This window comes from Chanodichthys erythropterus, chromosome 19, assembly GCF_024489055.1.
Source record: "Chanodichthys erythropterus isolate Z2021 chromosome 19, ASM2448905v1, whole genome shotgun sequence".
In the NCBI taxonomy this organism is placed as follows: Eukaryota; Metazoa; Chordata; class Actinopteri; order Cypriniformes; family Xenocyprididae; genus Chanodichthys; species Chanodichthys erythropterus.
In genome coordinates this window covers 24420153-24432307 of record NC_090239.1, presented here as the reverse complement: position 1 = coordinate 24432307, position 12155 = coordinate 24420153, and positions in this window count along the sequence as shown.

The window sequence follows — 12155 nt, the reverse complement described above, 5'->3', positions numbered from 1 at the left end:
ATAAGAAGAGTTATAGTTGCATTTATATTATTTTTATAATTACTTATAAATCATGCTTTTTTTTTTCAATGTGCATGCTCATAATCCAGTATATACTGATTTATAAATCACCAAATACAAAGTAGTTCCAGAGACACTTGTTTGCTGTACCAATTAGTTATTTATCATTGTCTTTAACTGCTAATGTTTGTATTAGAGGTCATGAATGGTAATTCTGATTTGTTAAATTCTGTATCTCCTCAACCATGTGATATTAGGGGTTGCGCATATACATATTTATAGAGTGTAAGAAATGTAATAAATGTTTATTGTTTATTATTCATTATCTTATTAATAAATGCCCATTTATTGAACATTAATACATGTTCATTTCCAGCATACTTTGGGTTCATTAAGTAAGCAATACAGTAATTTTTAAACAATAGTTGGGTTAAATAAAACTACCCAGCAGGTTGGGCAAACATTTAACCCAACCACTGGGTTAAAACAACCCAATTGCTGGGTTTGTCCATTTTCAAACCAACTTGGGTTGTTTTTAACCCAGCATTTTTTAGAGTGTATATATATATATATATATAATTATTATTATTATTAATATATATATATATGCACAACCCCTAATATCATATGGCTGAGGAGATACAGAATTTAAAGGTCCCGTTCTTCGTGATCCCATGTTTCAAACTTTAGTTAGTGTGATGTTGTTGTTAGAGTAGAAATAAAATCTGTAAAATTTTAAAGCTCAAAGTTCAATGCCAATCGAGATATTTTATTTAACAGAAGTCGCCTACATCGAACGGCCAGTTTGGACTACATCCCTCTACTTCCTTCTTTAATGACGTCACTAAAACAGTTTTCTCCGCCCACAGGAATACACAAAAAAGGGGGCGTGGTCTTGTTGCGCTCCCACGGCGTTTGTAGAGTGTGTTTGTCGTCGAAACGCTGTTAGTTTCATCCCGCAGTCCAATCACCTTTGTTTGGCCTTCCCAGGGACGCTGTACTTAGAGATCAATGGTTACAATTTATGTTTAACTCAGTTCCCGAAAATTATAATTGTGGTATCCTTACTGCAATAGTTAATGTTGGACTGCAGTGCACATAATGGCCACAAGAGGGGACTATGTTTATGTATATGGCTGTTTTCCGTATGAGGTACTCTTCTGAGTGAGTGCTAAGGCCTGTTTCACACATTATCCGTCTGCAGTGCGTATGCGTTGCGTATTTTTTTACGCACCCATGTTAACGTATTAGAGCGTTCACACTGCACGCGGTTGCGGTCCGTCATTGCGTTCCAGGAGCGGTGCGTCTGCAGCAGTGCAGCGATCGTTTACGTACCGAGTCTATTTTTGCTGTACTGCAAGTGCAGCACAGCAGATTGTGTGTGGGCAAAATGAACATGGATTGACCTGAAATTGTAAAAAAAAAAAGAAATTATGCACATTTAAACTACTTTGTATATTTAGTACATTACATAAAGGATTTTTTTTTTTTTTTTGATTTAACGCCATGCCAGCAACAAGCTATATTCATGCCAAAAGGAAACATTTCAATTGAACATGGATTGTTGGATACACAGTTCAGTTGTATCATTTCAAAACAATTATTTTATTTTTAAAAAAATGAACAGTGTTTACTTGCATAATGCGATCAGATATGTTTTTCCCCATCGTTGGAGGGAAACTCGCATCCCAGCAGGCAATGACGTGACTTGGGTAAAGTTGGTTTTATATTCACACATTCGGACATCCGTATTCAGTAGCCTTGTTAATCACACTACATTGGACATTCAGTGGACATTCACAAGTAAATATGCCATTAAAACAATACTTGACTATTTTGATCGACTGTGAAAAAATGTTGTAAGTTGACAATCGTTGGTTGTCAATATCATGTCGCTGCTTAAAATTCGCAAACATTTAATTTATTGCACATTTATTGGAAAGTCTGAATTTATCAGAAGTCCGAATGTGCGAATATAAAACCAACTTTACCCAAGTACGTGACAGGCGGACCTAAACCAACCTATTCAAAAACAAGGTGACATGGATGACACTCGTCTCATCGTTGAGGTGGAAAAACATAAAATTCTGTGTGACCCGCAGAATGTATTGTATAAATATTTGAATGCGAAGGAAAAGGCTTGGGAAGCAGTTTCGTTGACTGTTGGTGTCGACAGTAAGTTTTCAAATCTTTGTGTCATGTTTACGTGTACTAAACTACTCCAGCAACTGTCAATATATAAGCGTAATGAATATAACTTTACGCACTGCAAACGTGTGCTGTGTGAAAGCACAATGGCCGCTTCCTGCTTCAGCAACACATACGCACTGCATACGGACCGCACATGCACTGCAGACGGATTATGTGTGAAACAGGCGTAACGTTGTACATTTTCTGTCGACAGTGGAAACAGCGGTATACAGATAAGTAAATTATGTGAAAAATACTGTGTTTTTTTTATACGTGAAACATGAACACATGTTATATTGCACACTATAAACACAATCAAAGCTTCAAAAAAAACACGAAAAACGGGACCTTTAACAAATCAGAATAAATATATAATGTTTAGTAAAAGACTAATATATATATATAATATATGTGTGTGTGTGTGTGTGTGTGTATGTATGTATATATATATATATATATATATATATATATATATATAATATATAACAGCTAGTTTTATCTGTGTTTTATTCACGATAAACACCCAACAGTTCTGTGTATCACTACACAGCTCCCTTAGCAACCACTCTTAGCAACATAAACTGTATGTTCTCAATTGATATTGTTCAATGAAGATTACTGTATTATGTAGAAGAGTATTGTGAAAAAGAGATCGATATTTAGCATTCTCCTTCAGGTCAGTCCTGTGTTCATAATAAAAATCTGTTTAAATGTCCGATGTATTATCTTGTCCTTTTAACAGTCAAGGGGTTTTCCCGCGACTGACAGCGCTAGTCAAAGTATTTTTCAGTTGTGTCTTGTCCCGTTTTCACAACCATTCAGCCTTTTCAATATAAAAGTCTTCACTACTGACTGACACACTCATAAAGACAGTCTTTGCTGCCATCTACTGGTGTAATAATGTAACTTCTGTTGCTGTTCACAGTCAGGGACTATTTTTTTTCTGGCTTTTAGTAAGAGTTTACTTCACAAAAGATGCATTGTTATATTTCTGGCTTTAATATTTGTATTGTGTGGTAACTGTTTTATAAAAGCAATAAGGTACTCGATGCTAGTGCTGTATCATGAATAAGTCACGGCTGAACGCTTGGTGTCATGCCTAACAACGCCCTTCAGTTGTGATTTATTCACGACACAGCACAGCCTCAAGTACCTTAATGCTTATATACACTATATTGCCAAAACATCCGACGTTTTGCATTGCACTTGAAGTAAAGCTTGGATGCAGCTGCTCGGCCATGAAAACCCATTCCATGAAGCTCTCTACGCACCGTTCTTGAGCTAATCTGAAGGCCAAATGACGTTTGGAGGTCTGTAGTTGGCGACTTCTGCGCACTCAACATGCGCTGACCCCGCTCTGTGATTTCACGTGGCATGACTTATGCATGACTTAAGTCTGTTATTATAATTGTTATAATTATTATGATATACATAATGCATTATAGGTGCACTATTTGTAACTGATACTATATCGATCATTAGGACTGACTTTTATAGTCTAATGTGGATTGTTTTTCCATTAGAATGAGAGTTTTGAAATATGAATCATAAGTTTGACTAATACTTTCCTCGTGAACTCTTTGAAATGTTTTGAAAGGCTTCATATTTCTTAGTCCCGTGAGTTTCACTTACAGTACTTACTCAGAGGCTGTGTGTTTCAGTATTGAGTGTCTGCATTTATCTACTCTGTCCAAGGAAAGGCAAGAACAGAAACCTCTTCAACCAGCTCCACTAAACCATGTTCTAAACCATGTTCATCTCTAGCAGTCCAGAGCGTCTTGTATGACAGTTTGTAATAACACACTTCTTTACTCATGCTGTCTTTAGTATGCAGTTGTGACCAATGAACTACAAGTAATAACAACTATGATTTTTAATGTCTCAACTCATCATTCCCAGATGTTGAGACATTTTTACTCAAAACTGGGTGCAAAATAACTGTAATAGACTTTTCTTTGAGCGTACAGCAGTATCTGTTCCAAACACAGCCAGAAGATGGCAGCAGTGCTCTTTTACTGAAACTACTGTTGCTGGAGGCCGAGCACAAGAAACTAGTTTGTATTTCTGAGTTTTATTGCAATCAGTGTCTTAGAAAATGAATAAACACATGACACCTTTAGATCACAGTGTATTCTGACGGATATGACACCACCGGCTCACCTCTGCTGTAAGAATGCATGTGTGTTTTTACTGAAAGGGTCAGAGGCTTCTCAGTCCTTTGTGTTTGCAGGTGTGAGTGATAAGTTTCTTCATCCACATCCTCTGGATTACAGTAATATCTCAGTGTTTTACTTTACTGAATTAGAGCACCTCAGAATTGATGAAGCACATTAGTCACACACATTTAGACAAAGCACTGCAAGTTCAACCAAATAAAGATTCAATTATTACATTTAATTTGAGCAGTTTAGACAAACTTTATTAGAATAAAACATGCTTGAAATAATTAAAAGGATGGCTTACTTTTATAGTCTCTAACAAAGACTTCACAAACTGCATGTACTTGGATGGGTCCAACATGTTACCACTTACCAGTCCGAAACTACATTCCACATGCGGCACTGCACACAGTGCCCTCTTCAGGCTAGTGCTTGTGTCTGTAACCAAAAACATGCATAAAATACCTGTTCCTCACATGTGTGAATGATGGTTGGGGATTTATAGTGTTGTTCCTCATGTAGTTTACTACAGGATTGTCTGATGAGTGTGTGTGTGTTTACATTATATATATATATATATATATATATATATATATTATATATTATAATTATATATATATTATATATATATATATATATATAAATTAGTAAATTAGTAATTATTTTATATATTAATTTACTTATTTTCATAAATTTATTTATTATGGAGAATGAAACCTGTACCATCCATCCATCCATCCATCCATCCATCCATCCATCCATCCATCCATCCATCCATCCATCCATCCATCCATCCATCCATCCATCCATCCATCCATCCATCCATCCATCCATCCATCCATCCATCCATCCATCCATCCATCCATCCACATAAATAAATGCACAAGGAGATAAATAATAAATAAATAGTTGGAGAAATGCAAAAATTTTAGAGTTGCAGAATTGAAAGGTTTTTTTTTTTTTTTAAATTGTATATTTCTGTTTTTCTTTCTTTCTGCATTTAGTTGCATTATTTATTTACTTATGCAGGAATATGTGGATTTTTGTATTAATTTGCAAATGTACTATTTATTTATTGTTTCGCAGGTTTCATCCTTCAAAATTTATTATAAAGTTATTAATTTATTTATTTTGGTTATGTATTTTAATTATTTTTTTATACATTTATACAAAATATTAAATACATTTTTGTATTTTTATTAAGTTGTTTTTATATATTTTTTATATTTCTTTATTAGTTTTTACTTATTTTTAAAATTCTATTTATTTACTTTAAAAGTTTTTTTTTTTTTTTTGTCGTCAAAGTGTAACTAAAGTATAACAAAGTATTAATCAAAGTATAACTTCCAAACCCCTTTCTGGAGACCCCTGTATTATATGAATGTCTTTTGAGTTATTTGCAGCCTCTTTAATTTATTCTGATATGCTTTCTCAGACATTTTATCTCTTAAAGAGATATTATTGTGGAATAGTCCTAGTTTTGAATCAGTCACTTGAATGGCATTGATGAGAATGTACCAGTTATTATGACTTTTAGTGCAGATTATCTCAATTCCCCACTACCTTCTACATATTTCTTATCTAACGCATATGCAGCTGTTTATCCCACAAGGGATGTTCCAGCCGTATTTTATGATAAATCTTCGGTTTTACCCTTTTGTCCAGAAGGCTTTGGAGGTGTTCCTTAACTTTACTCTTTATTTGTTAGCAGCTTTCTGAGGGCGGGTTGGTTTTAGATCTCAGTAATACCTAGTTCCGCTTTAATAGGATTAGGCTTTAGACCACAGGGGTGCTGTGTGTGCCAGCCAGCTAGAGCTGCTTCTAGGATGTCAGGTGAGCTTCAGACTATTACAGAGGCATAATGGTGTTTACAGTCTTACTAAGGGAATTTCCATCTCAGCTGTAATGTTATCTGACAGTATTCTGCTGAACAATTGTTCCTATAGGAACAAACATATATTTATATATATATATATATATATAAAAAAAAAAAAGTTAAATACTGTAACCTGCAGGTGTGCAACTATTGATTCTTTTTACAAACCACTAAAATGTCACTTTAAAGGGGTGGTTCATTGCGATTTTTTTTAACTTTAGTTAGTGTGTAATGTTGCTGTTTGAGCATAAACAACACCTGCAAAGTTACGACGCTCAAAGTTTAATGCAAAGGGAGATATTTTCTTTTACAGAAATCACTGTTTAAGGACTACAACAAACAGCTGGTAGGGACTACAATGAGCTTCTTCCTGGGTTAGTGACATCTCAAAACCCAAAATTTACATAAACCCCGCCCCCGAGAACATGCAACAAAGTGGGTGTGGCCATGTTACTGCATTACAGTATGTAACACAAATGCAATAGCATGTCATAAAAGCAAGATCACTACATGACAAGTTATAACCGTAATTAAACTAAACTATGTAATCTTCATGCAGCATATATTCTCTGGCTCTGTAGGATCTTACAACAGTTCCCACATGTGCGATTTGTAGATTATCATAACAGCATACACTAATTAATGACTTTAAGATAGTTAACTCCACGTCAGCTACATAAATTCATCGTTCAGAAACGTCCTGCTGCATTCAAAATGTTGTGACTTCTTCTTGAGTCTCTCCATGATTGTTCAACTCTGTTTTGAACATAAAAGGCTGAAAGTGTTTCTGACATTTTCAGTGAGTCTGCGTGAGGTAATGTTAAAACAGGAGCTCCTGAAACTCCGCCCCCTTTTGAGAGCAGCAGCTCATTTGCATTTAAAGGGACACACACAAGAACGAAGCGTTTTTGCTCGCCCTCAAAAAGTGACAAATTTAACATGCTATAAAAAATTATCTGTTGCATGTTTTGAGCTAAAACTTCACATACACACTCTGGGGACACCAGAGACTTATTTTACATCTTGTAAAAGTGGCATTATACCACCCCTTTAAATTTTATTGTTTGGAAGTCAGCTTTTTATAGTTTAGGAAAGTGTATTGCGTTTTCATGTATATGGTTCAAAACTTAAAAATAGGTAATTTTTAACTTTTTATTTCACAATTTGGACTTTATAAATAGTCGCAGCTCTGAGAAAAAGTCGCAACTCTGAGAAATAAAGTGGCAGCTCTGAGAAATAATCGCAACTCTGTGAAATAAAGTCGCAGCTCTGAGAAATAGTCGCAGCTCTGAGAAATAATCGCAACTCTGAGAAATAAAGTCGCAGCTCTGAGAAATAGTCGCAGCTCTGAGAAATAAAATCGCAACTCTGTGAAATAAAGTCGCAGCTCTGAGAAATAGTCGCAGCTCTGAGAAATAGTCGCAGCTCTGAGAAATAGTCGCAGCTCTGAGAAATAGTCGCACCTCTGAAAAATAAAGTCGCAGCTCTGAGAAATAATGTCGCAGCTCTGAGAAATAATGTCGCATAAAGTCGCAGCTCTGAGAAATATAGTGGCAGCTCTGAGAAATAGTCGCAGCTCTGAGAAATAGTCGCAGCTCTGGGAAATAAAGTCGCAGCTGAGAAATAAAGTCTCAGCTCTGAGAAATAAAGTCGCAGCTGAGAAATAAAGTCGCAGCTCTGAGAAATAAAGTCGCAGCTCTGAGAAATAGTCGCAGCTCTGAGAAATAGTCGCAGCTGAGAAATAAAGTCGCAGCTGAGAAATAAAGTCGCAGCTCTTAGAAATAAAATCGCAACTCTGTGAAATAAAGTCGCAGCTCTGAGAAATAGTCGCAGCTCTGAGAAATAATGTTGCATAAAGTCGCAGCTCTGAGAAATAAAGTGGCAGCTCTGAGAAATAGTCGCAGCTCTGAGAAATAGTCGTAGCTCTGGGAAATAAAGTCACAGCTCTTAGAAATAAAGTCGCAGCTCTTAGAAATAAAGTCGCAGCTCTGAGAAATAGTCGCAGCTCTTAGAAATAATGTCGCAACTCTGAGAAATAGTCGCAGCTCTGAGAAATAATGTCGCAGCTCTGAGAAATAGTCGCAATTCTGAGCAATAATGTCGCAGCTCTGAGAAATAAAGTCGCAGCTCTGAGAAATAAAGTTGCAGCTCTGAGAAATAATGTCGCATAAAGTCGCAGCTCTGAGAAATAAAGTGGCAGCTCTAAGAAATAAAGTCGCAGCTCTGAGAAATAATGTCGCATAAAGTGGCAGCTCTGAGAAATAAAGTGGCAGCTCTGAGAAATAGTCGCAGCTCTGAGAAATAAAGTCGCAGCTGAGAAATAAAGTCGCAGCTCTGAGAAATAAAGTCGCAATTCTGAGAAATAAAGTCGCAGCTCTGAGAAATAAAGTCGCAGCTCTGAGAAATAAAGTCGCAGCTCTGAGAAATAATGTCGCATAAAGTCGCAGCTCTGAGAAATAAAGTGGCAGCTCTAAGAAATAAAGTCGCAGCTCTGAGAAATAATGTCGCATAAAGTCGCAGCTCTGAGAAATAAAGTGGCAGCTCTGAGAAATAGTCGCAGCTCTGAGAAATAATGTCGCATAAAGTGGCAGCTCTGAGAAATAAAGTGGCAGCTCTGAGAAATAGTCGCAGCTCTGAGAAATAAAGTCGCAGCTCTGAGAAATAAAGTCGCAGCTGAGAAATAAAGTCGCAGCTCTGAGAAATAGTCGCAGCTCTGAGAAATAAAGTCGCAGCTCTGAGAAATAAAGTCGCAGCTCTGAGAAATAAAGTCGCAGCTCTGAGAAATAAAGTCGCAGCTCTGAGAAATAAAGTCGCAGCTCTTAGAAATAGTCGCAGCTCTGAGAAATAGTCGCAGCTCTGAGAAATAGTCGCAGCTCTGAGAAATAGTCACAATTCTGAGAAATAAAGTCGCAGCTCTGAGAAATAAAGTGGCAGCTCTGAGAAATAAAGTCGCAGCTCTGAGAAATAAAGTCGCAGCTCTGAGAAATAAAGTCGCAGCTCTGAGAAATAAAGTCGCAGCTCTGAGAAATAATGTCGCATAAAGTCGCAGCTCTGAGAAATAAAGTGGCAGCTCTAAGAAATAAAGTCGCAATTCTGAGAAATAAAGTCGCAGCTCTGAGAAATAAAGTCGCAGCTCTGAGAAATAAAGTCGCAGCTCTGAGAAATAATGTCGCATAAAGTGGCAGCTCTGAGAAATAAAGTGGCAGCTCTGAGAAATAGTCGCAGCTCTGAGAAATAATGTCGCATAAAGTGGCAGCTCTGAGAAATAAAGTGGCAGCTCTGAGAAATAGTCGCAGCTCTGAGAAATAAAGTCGCAGCTGAGAAATAAAGTCGCAGCTCTGAGAAATAGTCGCAGCTCTGAGAAATAAAGTCGCAGCTCTGAGAAATAAAGTCGCAGCTCTTAGAAATAGTCGCAGCTCTGAGAAATAGTCGCAGCTCTGAGAAATAGTCGCAGCTCTGAGAAATAGTCGCAGCTCTGAGAAATAGTCGCAATTCTGAGAAATAAAGTCGCAGCTCTGAGAAATAAAGTGGCAGCTCTGAGAAATAAAGTCGCAGCTCTGAGAAATAAAGTCGCAGCTCTGAGAAATAAAGTCGCAGCTCTGAGAAATAATGTCGCATAAAGTCGCAGCTCTGAGAAATAAAGTGGCAGCTCTAAGAAATAAAGTCGCAGCTCTGAGAAATAATGTCGCATAAAGTCGCAGCTCTGAGAAATAAAGTGGCAGCTCTGAGAAATAGTCGCAGCTCTGAGAAATAATGTCGCATAAAGTCGCAGCTCTGAGAAATAAAGTGGCAGCTCTGAGAAATAGTCGCAGCTCTGAGAAATAGTCGCAGCTCTGGGAAATAAAGTCGCAGCTGAGAAATAAAGTCTCAGCTCTGAGAAATAAAGTCGCAGCTGAGAAATAAAGTCGCAGCTCTGAGAAATAGTCGCAGCTCTGAGAAATAGTCGCAGCTCTGAGAAATAAAGTCGCAGCTCTGAGAAATAAAGTCGCAGCTCTGAGAAATAGTCGCAGCTCTGAGAAATAAAGTCGCAGCTCTGAGAAATAAAGTCGCAGCTCTGAGAAATAATGTCGCAGCTCTGAGAAATAAAGTCGCAGCTCTGAGAAATAAAGTCGCAATTCTGAGAAATAAAGTCGCAGCTCTGAGAAATAAAGTGGCAGCTCTAATAAAGTCGCAGCTCTGAGAAATAATCGCAACTCTGAGAAATAAAGTGGCAGCTCTGAGAAATAAAGTGGCAGCTCTGAGAAATAAAGTGGCAGCTCTGAGAAATAAAGTGGCAGCTCTAAGAAATAGTCGCAGCTCTGAGAAATAAAGTCGCAGCTCTGAGAAATAGTCGCAGCTCTGAGAAATAAAGTCGCAGCTCTGAGAAATAAAGTGGCAGCTCTGAGAAATAATCGCAACTCTGAGAAATAAAGTCGCAGCTCTGAGAAATAATCGCAACTCTGAGAAATAAAGTAGCAGCTCTGAGAAATAAAGTCGCAGCTCTGAGAAATAATCGCAGCTCTGAGAAATAAAGTCGCAGCTCTGAGAAATAGTCGCAGCTCTGAGAAATAGTCGCAGCTCTGAGAAATAAAGTCGCAGCTCTGAGAAACAGTCGCAGCTCTGAGAAATAATGTTGCATAGTCGCAGCTCTGAGAAATAGTCACAGCTCTGAGAAATAAAGTGGCAGCTCTGAGAAATAAAGTCGCAATTCTGAGAAATAAAGTGGCAGCTCTGAGAAATAAAGTTGCAGCTCTGAGAAATAGTTGCAGCTCTGAGAAATAGTCGCAGCTCTGAGAAATAGTCGCAGCTCTGAGAAATAAAGTCGCAATTCTGAGAAATAAAGTCGCAGCTCTGAGAAATAAAGTCGCAGCTCTGAGAAATAGTCGCAGCTCTGAGAAATAGTCGCAGCTCTGAGAAATAAAGTTGCAGCACTGAGAAATTAAGTCGCAGCTCTGAGAAATAAAGTCGCAGCTCTGAGAAATAGTCGCAGCTCTGAGAAATAGTCGCAGCTCTGAGAAATAGTCACAGCTCTGAGAAATAAAGTGGCAGCTCTGAGAAATAAAGTTGCAGCTCTTAGAAATAAAGTCGCAGCTCTGAGAAATAAAGTCGCAGCTCTGAGAAATAGTCGCAGCTCTGAGAAATAGTCGCAGCTCTGAGAAATAGTCGCAGCTCTGAGAAATACTCGCAGCTCTGAGAAATAGTCGCAGCTCTGAGAAATAAATTCGCAATTCTGAGAAATGAAGTCGCAGCTCTGAGAAATAAAGTCGCAGCTCTGAGAAATAAAGTGGCAGCTCTAAGAAATAAAGTCGCAGCTCTGAGAAATAATGTCACATAAAGTCGCAGCTCTGAGAAATAAAGTGGCAGCTCTGAGAAATAGTCGCAGCTCTGAGAAATAATGTTGCATAAAGTCGCAGCTCTGAGAAATAAAGTGGCAGCTCTGAGAAATAGTCGCAGCTCTGAGAAATAGTCGCAGCTCTGGGAAATAAAGTCGCAGCTGAGAAATAAAGTCTCAGCTCTGAGAAATAAAGTCGCAGCTGAGAAATAAAGTCGCAGCTCTGAGAAATAAAGTCGCAGCTCTGAGAAATAAAGTCGCAGCTCTGAGAAATAGTCGCAGCTCTGAGAAATAGTCGCAGCTCTGAGAAATAAAGTCGCAGCTCTGAGAAATAGTCGCAGCTCTGAGAAATAGTCGCAGCTCTGAGAAATAAAGTCGCAGCTCTTAGAAATAAAGTCGCAGCTCTGAGAAATAGTCGCAGCTCTGATAGTCGCAGCTCTGAGAAATAATGTCGCAGCTCTGAGAAATAATGTCGCAGCTCTGAGAAATAAAGTCGCAGCTCTGAGAAATAAAGTCGCAATTCTGAGAAATAAAGTCGCAGCTCTGAGAAATAAAGTCGCAGCTCTGAGAAATAAAGTCGCAGCTCTGAGAAATAGTCGCAGCTCTGAGAAATAGTCGC